The following is a 9,499-nucleotide window of genomic DNA, read 5'->3' as shown; positions in this document are numbered from 1 at the left end:
GGAGGACAGGCCCCTTAGGTGATTTTTTTGAAAGGTTGTTTGTTGTTGTTGTTGCATTTTTTTTTTTTTTAGCAACAATGCATAATGTGATAGACTGTTATGTTTGCCCTGTTTGAGTTTATATTTCCACAGGCAAGACCAATGTTCACATTTATCATCTTCAAATTATACTGATTTTAAAGGTTTATTTTTAATTGTGCAGTTCTCACTGGTTTCCTCTTGGTAATGAGCACCCGAGAAGAACTGATAAAGTATTCAAACTGCTCCATGAATATCCTATTTTAAAATGTGACCAAATGAGGTCCCTGCTTTGAGAAGACATGGAAAGAATGAGTTAAGAGCTACTGTCTTTAACAAAGATCACCGAAGAGTATTCCTTCCACCGGCAGTGGGAGCTTCTCATTCCCCCATGAGTCTGGTAAATGCTCAGGCACACACTGTTGCCGAGGAATAACCAAAACTCAGGAACAATCATATATTTGCATGTTTCCTCCTTCCAAACTCCTGACTCTATTCTAGCTCAGATAGATATGAAGGCGTATGGTAATAAAGCATGTATACTATGAAATTGTACTAATTGGATGCATAAAGAATCACAAGTTCTGTGCAGAAACTCCATTCAAAGGGCCTAAGGTGTAGACATGCAAAACCTGCTGCTTCAGGTAGGCACTGAAGCTACCATTATAATAGCAGGGCGTGGGCAATCCTATTTCCTCCAGGTCCCTTCCCACATGGCTCTCTCAGCAGGCTGCATTATGACTTTTACAGGCCCTAAGTATCATGAACCCCTTACTTCATTAAAAAATAAGATTTTATTTTTGATAGAGTTGGTATACAGATAAAGAGAGTAATTAAAATATATTTTAATATTTTCTTTCATCTATTATAAAAGTTCACTTTTTTTCCTTCTGATTTTGAAGAAATGTAAAACATTTTATGGGCTCCTAAAAGCATTATGAATCCTGGGCAATCTGTCCAGGGTACCTAATGGATAAGGTGTCCCTGCCTCTGGGGTCAGTGCCACTGCATGCTCCTGCCATCGACTTGTGCCACCCGACTGCCACTTGCTTTTCCAAAATGCAAGCACAAACTTTAGATTCCTTTTTTTTTTTTTTTGGAATAAAAGGACTCTTTACTGCTCACAGGGTTATTTCTTATTATATAAAAATTATTCCCCACCCCTTGCTTTTAGTAATCCCTCTTTACTCCTATTCAATCCTGGATGCCACAATTAGACAGAAAGCAAGAATTTTTTTTCTTTTTCTTCTGTAGCAGTGGACACCTTATGAGTAGATAGATATTAACTGCTCCAGGTCTGTCAAGTAGATACATTTCCTTTGCTTTTGATTTTCACTGAGTAGAAAAAAACCTCTGTTACTTGTTACTTTATGACATAGAGACTCCACTGAAATAGCTTAACAAAATGAAAATGTAAAGTGAACCACAGCAATGGTGTACTAGGGGTACAAAGTGGATGATGCATATGAAAGACAGAAGCAGACAGGGAAAGAAAGAGACAAGCAGGGAGACATAGACAACAAGCAGAAGGAAAGAGAGAATACAGAGAAAAGTAGTTGCTCTGATAGTAATGTGAACAGAAGTCTAAAAGGCAAGAGTAGATAGTGCTCAAGGACAAAAACATGGACTTCCACCTTTCTCTTCATTTTCTTCCTAAGATCATTACCTCTAACCACCTCCACTCAGAATAATTTCCCAAAAGTCATGTTTCCACCAAAGTCTTTATCTTCACTAGCCATCAATGGGGGAGAAAAAAGGTGATAGGAAGAGAGGGATTGCTCTAGTTATTACTTCTGCTTAACAGACTACTCCAACATTTTAGGGTTCAGAACAAACATTTTTTGTTGTTTGTTTACAGCATCTTTGGGTCAGGAATTTGGTCATCTTTGGGACAGCAAGAATGCCTCGCCTGTGGTCTGTGTTGTCTGTGGCATCAACGAGGAGGACTCCATGGCTGGAGATGACTCACTAGGTGGGAGCTAGAATTGCCTGGAGACAATTTCACAGTGGTTGAAATCAGTTATGGGCTGGAGTCCTAGTAGGAGGCTGTTGTTTAATGTACCTACACATGGCATCTTCGTGTGGCCTGGGTTTCCATTGCTCACAGCATAGCTGCTTTGGGGTAGTGGCATTTCCTACATGACAGCTCAGAGTTCCAACAGGGAATGTTCCAAGAAAAACAGATGGAAGCTGTGTATCCTTTTTTTTAACCTAGCTGTGAAAATTACATGGCATAAATTCTGCCATACTTTTTGAGTTTAAACAGAGACACGTCCTGTCAGATGTATAAATGGGGTGCATGTAGGTCCCACCTCTCAATGGGAAGAGAGTCAAAGAGTGTGTGGACATATCTAAAACCACCATAGACAGGTTTTAGCTAATTCTTCCACTCATTACTTTCTATCTCTGGTGAACATTATTAAGAGCATTAGGTTCCACTGGGCGCTGTGGTTCATGCCTGTAATCCCAACACTTTGGAAGGCCAAGGTGGGTAGATCATGGGGTCAGGAGTTCAAGACCAGCCTGGTCAACATGGTGAAACCCCGTCTCTAATAAAAAAAAAAAAAATTAGCTGGGCATGGTGGCGTGCACCTGTACTCCCAGCTACTCGGGAGGTTGAAGCAGGAGAATTGCTTGAACCCGGGAGGCAGAAGTTTCAGTGAGGCGAGATCGTGCCACTGCACTCCAGCCTGGGTGACAGAGCAAGACTCCATCTCAAAAAAAAAGGATATTATGTTCAAATAATTCTACTCAGCCTTCACTAAAACAACAGAGCCTACCCTGTCATAGTGCATCTTTCTTATGTAGAAAAATAACTAATACTCCATCAAATCACCTCCAAATTAAGGAACCCATTCACCCCAATTCTGGGACTATTATTGAGGAAATGCCCCTATTTTGTTACAGGACTTATTTTCTTATGCTATAGAAATGCAGGCTGTAAGGTCCAATGTAGTCAAAATAAGTCATTATGTCTGTGTACGTAAGTGAGAATCCTACGATAAAGCTATGGACCCAGCAGAGCACCTTAGTAAATTATAATGAGGTTACTTCAAAGAGAAATCTGAGATGCTAATCCCCAAATTTCTTAGGATTAATTCTTTTCTGACCTGTCCACATTTTAGTTGACTGCTTGGTATGTATCATTAACAAAATATCTCCTGATTTAGTACTAACCTGTCAGCGCCTATGAAACGCCTTATGTCTCTTACTGTCTGAGCTGTTACTCATACTGGTTTCTTTTCAATACCTATAGTACTTTTTCTTAGATATTTTCAGAACTGTAATTATATACTGTACAATTTATAGTCTCAAACTAGATGAATAAATAAATGAAAGAATGAATAAGTTTACTGTTTTTAATTATTTCATGCTCATTGATCTGGTCTTCCAAGGTTTTCAATTCTATAATATTGTGTCACTTCCTCTTGAGTATACCCTATATAGCATTTAACCTTTCTTTATTTATTAAAAGAAAAATATTTATTATCAACTATAAACACAAAACTCTATTTAGAAGTATGGTGGCAGGTGAAACATTGACTGGAAGTCTACAGAAATGCCAATATCTTATTTATGGCAAATTGACTGTGGGTGGTGGAGGGGTGACCTGGAAGGAAAAGGAAACGATGCTTTCTATATCTGTTGTGCTGAGATTGGACTTAAACCTACTTACTAGGAAACAGAGCCTATGTGAAGGAAAGGAACTACACATCCATTTAGCCTAGTGGTTGGGGTGGGATGAGGATTAGGAAGATGAGAGGAGTTTGTTGTACTTCGGATTCAGGAACTAAGCAAAGACTCCAAGTTCAAGGGGATTTTCAATTATCATTACATGAGGAAGTCAGGAACTGTAATAAAAGAATGATGACTGTAAGAACATATTAAGATTCTTTGCAATTTGTCTATGTTAGTTATTTTTATTACCCTCTGTCTATTTTTCTGCCATAGTTAACAGCAAAATTCTTGACGCTAAAAAATCACAGTGGCTTATTCAGTGGCAGCAACCTCTTGGCCCATTCTATAGGGCTGACTTGGATAAAAGGTCAAAACATCGTAGAAATACAAAATGATTGTGTTTCAGGTGGCTGCTTCAGGACAAATGAATAGTCTGGAGCTCGGCTTCCCCTGAGAAAAACCTTGGAAGAATAACAGTAGAAAGACAAAGAATAAACAAGCAAGCAAACAAGAAAAAAACAAACAAGCTTATTTATATCTCTTTGACTTAAAAAACAATTTAGCAGTAGACTATGCTTTTAGAAGCAATCTCCTCCACTCCAAAGTTACTATAGTGTCATAGACAGTGACAATTAACTAATGTTACTCAGGGGCCAGGACAGAAGCCCAGAGCACTGCAAGGTTTGTCTGAGCACTGCAAGTGTCTGTGCACTTACGCTTGTTCGTTTAAGCTTTTTTACCCTGTCAGTTGCACATCAAATAACGTCTCTTTTTGCAAGTATGGCTTATACTTCCCAGATGAGTCTCCAAGGCCCCTGCCCTCATGAGGCCTCTCTACCATCCATGGATTGACCTGGGCATCTGGAAGGAACTACAGCTTCTGTTTCATCCTCCTTCTCCCACCCCATGCCTATCTCCTGCCTAAAGTAGTGGGGAAAATATTTTTTTGTGAGAAAGACCTAAATGCGTTGATTATTTTAGAAACATATTCAGATCAAGAACCGGCTATTTGGAGGCAGTATATTGGCTTCCTCTGTAAGCTGGAGTCTCCTTTTAATTAGCTAAAGGTAAAGTATGCCTCTAGCCTTGAAGCCTAAGTTGTATATCAATTCGTGGCTTTTAAACAGAAACATCAATTTTTATTACTTTACTAGCTCAGACTTGGCCCTTCTTTCCTATTGAATTATATAGGATTGAGACAGACCTGAACACTAGAAAAGATACAAACACGAGAGACACTCAGTCCTCAGTGCACTTCCTTTTCAGATTTTCAGATTTCCCTCTACCTGGCTTTATGGGCTCTTTTGAATAAACTTTCTCCTGAACTCTTCAACCTACAATTAATTCAAGAATTATTATATGGATTCAAGGACAGAAATACAACTATTTCATTTTAATACACATGAGGTTTAGCTTCTCCATAAAATCTTAAGCTTCTTTTGGGAAAGATACATGTCGTGTATGATTTCATGTCTTTTGCCATATTGAGTAGAGCACTCACTGAGGATATGTTGTTAAAGGCCAGGTTTTTGAATTTTTGAATTTCTGGAATTCCCCAGGGTCAGATGTTGTTTTTTTCAAGTGTTCTAGTTTAAGGCTGGGCTATGTCTGGTACGTACTTTGCTCAAGGGGACAGAGAAGTGGAAGCTGCCAAAGGAATGCCAACACGGGACACAGTTCCTCAGAGGTGGTGACTAAACTGTATTGAGGAAAGGAGACGAAAGCCAGTGAACAGAGCTCTAGGGAATGGGAGGAAAACAGCCAATTGACAGAATCTCAAACAGGAAGACTGGGGTATTTTTTTTTCTTACCTGCAATTTTTATTTTTATTTTTTATAGAAAATATGTATTATACATATATTTTTGAAATGTTAAAAAACAGCCTCTGCTTAAAGTCTTAAAAAACCTAAGTTTCAAATTAGAGTAATCCCAAACAATTTCAATGCATTTTGACTTTAATCCAGATTTTATATACTATATAAATTGATAAGTGTGAATGAAGCATACATGCATTTTTATTGTATTTAAAAACATTTTTTTACTTTAACGTATGTCTCCTTGTTTCCATTTTTCTAACTTTCCTTCTTTGTTACATTGTACTTTATCCAAAAGAGATTGCCTAATACTCACTATTCTATATCTTTCTGTTCTCACTAAATAATAAATCATAAAAATCACACTAAATCAATTGTTCACTGATATAGTTTTACTTCATTTTTTAATGGCTGAAGAGTAGTTTGTGATATAAGTTTACCATATTTTTAACCATTTCTCTATTGAAGGGCCTTTTGCTTCATATTCATTATTTGGCTACAGTGAATTAGACTGTGATAGATGCATATCCTGTACTTTTTTTCCTACTTACTTGTGCTTTATTTTATGCTTGGACTAACAAGAAGAAGGTTTTCTGTGTCACAGAATAGATGCATTTTAATTTTAATGGACATTGCATTCCAAAATGTCTATAATACTTTAGATTTTATACTTTCCAGTCAAGTCATCACCATTTTAAACTGTTGCCAGCCTCAGCAGTGTAATGTGCTATCTCTTTGTTACTTTAAAGTGCATTTATGTGACTAGCAGTCAGTTTGAGCATCTAGTCTCTGTGAATTGCTTCTTCAGCCTTTTTTTCTGTTGAGCTTCTATTCTCATCTTGACAAATTTTCAGTGTCCTATGTGTATTACAGAAACAATCTTCTGTCTGTATTCTCCATTGCATGTATTTTTTTCAAAGCCTATTTTATGTCTTTTGATTTTGTCTGTGTTATCTTTTGCTACAGATTTATATGCCTTATCTCTTATAGTTTCTGGGTTTTCAGTCTTAGTTAAGAAGGTCACACTTGCCCCTAGATGTGCATATAATCTCCTAGATTTCTGCAAAAAAAGTTAGTTTTACTTTTTACAAATAAGACTTTAATACATCTGAAACTCCTTTTTTTTGTACATAATGCAAAACATGAATAAATAGCTGACTGTGCCAGGGCTATTTGTTAATCATCCATCCTTTCTTTGTGCAATGAAAGACAACCTTTGTCAAGTATAAAATCTGCTATTATAATATCGAATGGATTTCTAGATTCTGTCTTTCTTCTAAGGATTTATTTATCTATGTCATGCTGTTAAAAGAATGACTGGATATTAGTACTTTATAGAATTATATAAGATACTCTGCATTTTATATTTCTATAGTTTTGTCCACTTTTACTGTTTATCATATGTATGTAGGCAATCTATAAAATTACACTGGCATACAAATAGTTAAGATAATTTTTTTTAATTCTGAAAATTCATAGTTGGGTTTCATATTATAAATGAATAATATAAAATCAGTATGTTAATTTTAAAACATTAATAATTTTTATTATATTATTTCCCATCTAGAAACCTAATCTGTCTTTCCATATGTTGAGGAATTTGTTTTATATCCTTCAATGAGATTTTATACTTTTGTTCATGTAGGTCCTAAGACTTTGAAAATATTTTCTTAAGCATATAAAAGATACACTATATATGGGTACATTTTATGGCAGTTACTCAATTCCAGCAAAGTTTATGGGTTCTATTTTATGGGATCTACAGCAATAAGTTAAACATGTGATTTTGTGTGTGTGTTGTGTTAAAACAGCATATTATTATCCTCTGTATCACAGTCTAAATATAAAGTATGGGTCTTTCCTTTCTCCTACCTATAATTACCTTAATGTAGATAGTTTATAACCTCATATCTCTTCAACCTGTTCTAGAGTCAATGACTCTATATTACCCATGTCTGTCTACTATCAACTGCCTTATTAGTAAATAGTCCTTTTTCCCAAAGGAGTTGATGCAATCACCAACTCTTGTCATTCAGAACCAGAACATGAGCTTCTGATTGACTCTTAGAAGTGATGCAGGCTCCACGATTTACACAGCAGATTTCTATCTGTCTGTCTATTTATCTAATCATCTGTCTATAGGCTTATGGGTGACCTAAAATACACAATACGTCCCAATTTCATTTGAAGTTTATGCATATATTATTTGTTTTACAAATCATTTGAGAAAATATAGGTTTGGACCTTGGATTTTATTTTTGTGTTTTTGTTTTTTTTAAAGCTATGGATCAAATTCTAGTTCCTACTTAGAGCAACAAAGCAAATAAAAATCCATAACATAAATCTAGTGCAAGTTAGTTGATGACCAGACACATTGTACCCAGACAGCCATGCCAATTAGAATCCTGCTTTGTACAGTAGCTATTTTGAGTCATAGCCAAAAGTTTCCATTTTCACAACAATAGAACAGATGCTAAGTTATACTCAAGGACCTATGATTTGTGTAATAAAAACTGAGACAAAACATAGACCCTACAATTTAAAGCTTAAATATGGCAAAACTCATTTTAAAAGATTGACTTATAAAGAATTAATCACAGCTTAATTTTGCACCCAAAGTTGCTCTTAGTGGGAACTAGAATTTGGTCCATAGCTTTAAAAAAAACAAAAACAGAAAAAACAAAAAACAAGGTCCAAACCTGTATTTTCTCAAATGATTTGTCCATTTGTCTCTGTTTGTCCTATTCTGGGCTACAGAAATTCATGGCTCCCATTATTAGTAAACATACCAAGAAGGAACAAATCTGAGGGCCTGCATTTGAATCCTTGCTCTGATATAATGAGTTGTAAAAGCCTGGACAAAGCAAATTTCCAATACCACATCTATGAAGTACTATACACTTTATATTAGTGGTTCTCAACCAGGACCAATGGTGGTTGTTAATACCAGGAGGAGGCTACTCACATCTAGTGGCTAGAAGTTAGGGATCCTGCTAAACATCCTAAAATGCATAGGACAGTTCCCACAACAAAGAATTATTCAGCCTAAAGTGTCAATAGTGCTGAGGTTGAGAAACTGTGCTTTATAGGAGTTTTGTGAAATAAATGGGATACTGCTTATGAGGTACATTGAACAAAGCACCTGGCCTATAGTAAAGACATATACTGTCACTGCTCTCACTATTATTGCAATTAATTATCTGAACTAATTATTTTTTCCATTCAGCATTTTCTGAGAACACTTTGTGGTTGCTTGTGGGGAGAGATGAAATGGTGAAGTGTGATATGGTGAGTGCCGAATTATGCAGTAAGCAAAATGCCATAAAAGTAATGACATATTAAAAGACATTTACTGGTGACTGTTTTATGACATGTCCAATAGTTTAAATTCAAACATTTACTCTCTTCTATGAATGCTTTCCCTGCTCACAGCACTTTCTCTAAATTAGCAACTCAGGGTAAGGTGTTTTATTTTGTTTTGTTTTGTTTTTGTTTGTTTGTTTATTTTTTGGCAGAGTTTTGCTCTGTTGCCCAGGCTGGAGTGCAGTGGTGTCATTTCGGCTCACTGCAAGCTCTGCCTCCTGGGTTCAAGCCATTCTCCTGCCTCGGCCTCCCCGAGTAGCCAGGACTACAGGCGGGTGCCACCACACCGGCTAATTTTTTGTGTTTTTAGTAGTGACGGGGTTTCACCGTGTTAGCCAGGATGGTCTCAATCTCCTGACCTCGTGATCTGCCCACCTCAGCCTCCTAAAGTGCTGAGATTACAGGTATGAGCCACCGCACCCGGCTACTCAGGGTAAGCTCTTAAAGTGAGCTTCATCACATACTAAAATAAACAAACACCAACATTATCTGTATAAAGTTTCTGTCTTCTATTCCTTAAATTTGATCAGATATGATGCAACAATGTGACATCTTATATAAAATGCTCTCTTAAAGATAAGAAAAAGGGTGTGGTGGCTCACATCGATAATCTCAGCACTTTGGAA

General features: G+C 36.6%; 1 long non-coding RNA gene across 3 annotated transcripts in view; it reads right to left on the bottom strand.

Moving 5' to 3' along the window:
- Positions 1 to 3,908: 3,908 nt before the first annotated feature.
- LOC129058484 (uncharacterized) overlaps positions 3,909 to 9,499 on the bottom strand; it is a 51,648-nt gene continuing 46,057 nt past the window's right edge. For all 3 annotated transcript variants that reach the window (XR_010139146.1, XR_008523614.2, XR_010139145.1), the window contains one exon: positions 3,909 to 4,157. This is a non-coding gene — a long non-coding RNA (uncharacterized LOC129058484). The remainder of the gene's footprint in view (positions 4,158 to 9,499) is intronic.

The sequence above is a fragment of the Pongo abelii genome, chromosome 2, assembly GCF_028885655.2.
Source record: "Pongo abelii isolate AG06213 chromosome 2, NHGRI_mPonAbe1-v2.0_pri, whole genome shotgun sequence".
Classification (NCBI taxonomy): domain Eukaryota; kingdom Metazoa; phylum Chordata; class Mammalia; order Primates; family Hominidae; genus Pongo; species Pongo abelii.
This window is presented reverse-complemented; position numbering and strand designations above follow the sequence as displayed.